We start from the raw sequence: 4,284 nt of genomic DNA on the forward strand, positions 1-4,284 counted from the left end.
GTTGGAGATGCTCTTATGAGGGTATAGAGCATTAAAATAGTAATCTACACGCTTTATATTAGTTTACGAAGGGAGTACTGAAGAACATATTTTATCAGAACAATGCATGACTCGCCGCACTCATCTACTAGTTCTTTTCTTTTTCGGGGTACTCATCTGGGAGTACTAGTTCTTTTCTTTTTTGAGGGACTCATCTACTGGTTCTTGGTAGTACATGCAGGTCACTCACACCGCGTTCCCTGGGAATGAGCTGCTAGATGTGTACCCTCTCGAGCTCAGGTTCCTCTTCGTGCCAAACATGCTAAGGATGTCCTGTAAACTGAACGTCATCAACAAGACAAATAATATAGTCATCTGGGCGATTATACCGGGAGATCTGAATAGGTGCACGGACGAGTATATGCACGTTTTGTATCCAATGAGCACTATGGTTGCCTCATTTTCCGTGGGCACGAATGAAGAGCTTCTTCCCTCAGGCATCGACAAGTACGAGATACTGATGTTAATCAGAGGGTGCGATGACGAAGACGTCCTCGCCGAGCAGATATCATCTTTGTTCACGGACTCGCCCATAGAAGATTCCGTGAAGGCAGCCCATGAGTTGTTTGGGTGGGAGCTGCACAGGGCGATGTTAACGGCTGTCGTCGCCGTTCCCGAGGATCACGGTCGAGCCGTAAGTATATACATGATATGCTTAAATTACACTGCTATATTACTAATTATATTTGCTCTAGGCTATGACTATGGTTGATAGGTAATGTGGTTGCATGCATGTATCAGTTAGTGGCGAATACGAATACCTGGGGAGATGATTATGATTATTATGATTCTGTCATTTCCATGGATGTGCATCCCACGGAGCCATGGTAAGTATATTAATATTTCTCCGATCGATCAGTTTGTGTATGTCAACATCGGACTTTTCTTTCCTAAGGGAACATGTCAACATTGGACTTGGTATATACCCTCCGTTTCTTTATATAAGGTATATTTGCTTTTTGATGAAATTCTAGAATGTAAGGTGCATTTCTTCTCATTTTCTATAATTCCCTTGTTAACCCTCCAGAGAAATGGCAAATATCCCTCTCCCGATCGTCTGTATCTCTCGTTGTGGCAAAAGGAGAATATCTCTAGGTCGATTGCATGCGCCTCTTATTTTCCTGGACTAATTAATTTACTTACCACTAATAAACAAATTTGCCAAGGGTAATTTTGTCCTAACATGTCCATAATTTCGTGCCTTGGTCACCGTGCCGAAAATAATACACCTTATATAACGGAACGGAGATAATATAATCACTCTACTCCCTCTGGTTGAGTTTATAAGTCGGGCACGGCTTTTTATGTCTTCAATTTAACTAAGAAAAATGTCTAATGCACAATAAAAAAAACTATGTGTGGAATCTTTATTCAACGATGAATCTAGAAATAATTTTTTTGTGGGATATGATAGATGTTTCACTATAGTTAAATTGAAGACCTAAGAATCTATGCCCGACTTATAAACCCAACTGGATGTAGTATCGGCTTGATTTTCCTCTTATCTAACATTAACATGCACAGGGTATTGATTGTTGAACGTGAAGGCAATATGAACATTTGGAACTGGCAGACCAATGAGAAAATAGGGGAAATTAAGGCGGAGCCTGACAATAATAACACGGAAACTGAGTCTGACGGTACCGATACTGAGTCTGACAGTGCCGAAAAAGTGGCTCAATTTATTGCTAGAAAGCAGTGGGTTGTGATCGGGGACATGGATGGGTCCATATCTGTGCACACATGTCCCACAATGGTTCATATCAAGCAATTCAAAGCTCACCGTGAAGGTGTCACTTCACTGGTGGTTCACCCAACTCGGCCATTCCTGCTGTCGTACAGTGATCCCACGTTGTCGCTGAAGATTTGGGACTGGAGCCATCACTGTGTTAGATTGTATTTACATATAACTTCTGTATATGTCTTGTATATTGTACCGTACACCTTGGTGTACCCCTTATATATATGAGATAGCCACACCCTTAACGGGTGTTGGGCAGTTTCCCAAAACCCTAAGTCTTACATGGTATCAACCCTAACCGATCCTATGTCTTCCGTTGCTGCTGCCGCCGCCGCCTCCGCCACCGCGATCGCGCCCAACTCCGTCGCCGCCGTCGCGCCGGCTTCTGTCACGGCGCCTGCGTCGCCGTTCCTCTCCTCGCGTCCCCTGGTTTCGGTCTACACCGGCCAATCTTCGATGGTAGGCGCCTCCTCGGATCAGCCACCAACGTCGTCACCGGCCGCGCCTCCGCCGACCCTGGGGGATCCTTCGTACACCGGTCCATGGATGGGATCGGCCACCTACGCCCCCCACGGGGCTGCTCCACTCCCGCCCGCAGGCCCCTACGGGGCGGTGCCCGTCCCCGCTGGATCGGCAGCCTACGGCTCGTACGGGGCTCCTCCACTTCCGCCCGCAGGCCCCTACGGGGCGGCGCCCGTCCCTGCCGGATCGGCGGCCTATGGCCCCTACGGGGCCGCTACTTCATCAACGGGCCACTACGGGGCGCCGCCCTACGCGCCCGCCGCGGCTGCATCTCCTGCCGCTGTTGCAGCGGCGCCCTACGTGCCCTACGCGCCTTCACCTGTCGCTGCGAACGCTGGGTCAGACAGGGCCCCGCCGCCGCCATTGCCCTACGGAGGCTACTACCCTTTGGCCATGGCTGCATCTGGTGGATCATCTCACATGACCTACTACACGGCGCCTCCTCCTACTGATCATGCCGTGGCCAGCACGCCGTTCTACTTCGCGCATCTGATCCCAGTGAAGCTGACGACGGACAATTATCTGTCATGGCGTGCACAGGTGTTGCCACTTCTCCGCAGTCGCTATCTGGAGGGCTACGTCGACGGTTCCTTGCCGTGTCCTCCACCACATCACCCGGCATACCATGCGTGGGTGGCCCAGGATCAGGCCATACTTTCGGCGATCCAGTCGTCGCTCACCGAGGCGGTGTCCTCCTTGGTTCTCTTCACTGCCACGTCCCAGGAGGCGTGGTCTGCCCTTCACACTAGCTTTGCATCTCAGCAGCAGGCTCGTGCTCACACTCTTCGTACGGAGCTGGGAGAGACCAAGCTTCTTGACCTCAGCATTACCGACTACTTCGGCAAGATGACGCGTCTCGCAGACACTCTAGCCTCCATTGGTCAACCGCTTCGCAAAGAGGACTTCACCACCTTCGTCATGAACGGTCTGGATGACGACTATGATAACCTTGCTGAGAACATCAATGGCCGTGATACTCCACTTGAACCCCGTGAGCTCTACGCCCGCCTCCTTGCCACGGAACAGCGCATCAAGTCCCGCCGTACCAATCCGAGTTTCATGGCTGCCAACGCTGCCACTCGTGGAAAAGGGAAGCCCTTCAAGTCAACTGCAGCGGGCAAAACAGCACCATTGACTTTGCCGGCTCCGCGGTCGCCTGCCGCAGCTCCTTTCCCCACGACCGGGGGTGGTCGTTCGTGTGCCTGCTGCCCTTCTTGTGGCGTTCAGCTCCCTTGTCAACTGTGCAACATCCCAGGTCATGTTGCTTCCCGCTGTCATCGCCGCTTCAAGCAGGACTTCCTCGGCGTCGGCAACAATGGCAAAGGCAACGAGAAACAAGCTGCCTTGGCCACTCATGAGCCTGCTCGTCAAGCAAGCCACACTACATCATACCCCATTGATCCAACATGGTATATGGACACAGGCGCTACGAATCATTTGACGGGTGAGATGGGCAAACTCTCAGTTCAGGAGCCATACCGTGGTAATGATCAGGTTTACACCGCCAGTGGAGCGGGTATGCACATATCACATGTTGGTCAGGCCTCTCTTTTAACTCATAAACAGAAATCTCTCCATCTTCGTAATGTTCTTAGAGTTCCTTCTGCTACTCGTAGTCTATTGTCTGTTCCTCAGCTTACTCGTGATAACAATGTTTTCACTGAGTTTCATCCTTTTTATTTTTTTATCAAGGATCGGGCCACGAGGGACGTTCTGCTTAGAGGTCGCCTGCGCGATGGATTATATGCACTTGATCTGCCTTCTGCCCCTCGAGCACTCACTGGTGTCCGTGTGTCGCCTACTCATTGGCATGCACGGCTCGGCCATCCTGCCACTCCCATAGTTCGTAGTGTTCTTCATCGTCATAGTCTTCCCGTTGTGTCCAATAAAGATGTTGCCATAGTCTGTGATGCCTGTCAACAAGGCAAGAGTCATCAGCTTTCGTTTTCTGATTCGAGTCGTGTCATCAAAACTCCACTTGA

General features: G+C 50.5%; 1 pseudogene; it reads left to right on the forward strand.

Annotated features, from left to right (window-relative positions):
• LOC119321660 overlaps nt 1-4,023 on the forward strand; it is a 78,592-nt pseudogene extending 74,569 nt beyond the window's left edge.
• Nucleotides 4,024-4,284: the final 261 nt, after the last annotated feature.

Source organism: Triticum dicoccoides, chromosome 6B, assembly GCF_002162155.2.
Source record: "Triticum dicoccoides isolate Atlit2015 ecotype Zavitan chromosome 6B, WEW_v2.0, whole genome shotgun sequence".
Taxonomy (NCBI): domain Eukaryota; kingdom Viridiplantae; phylum Streptophyta; class Magnoliopsida; order Poales; family Poaceae; genus Triticum; species Triticum dicoccoides.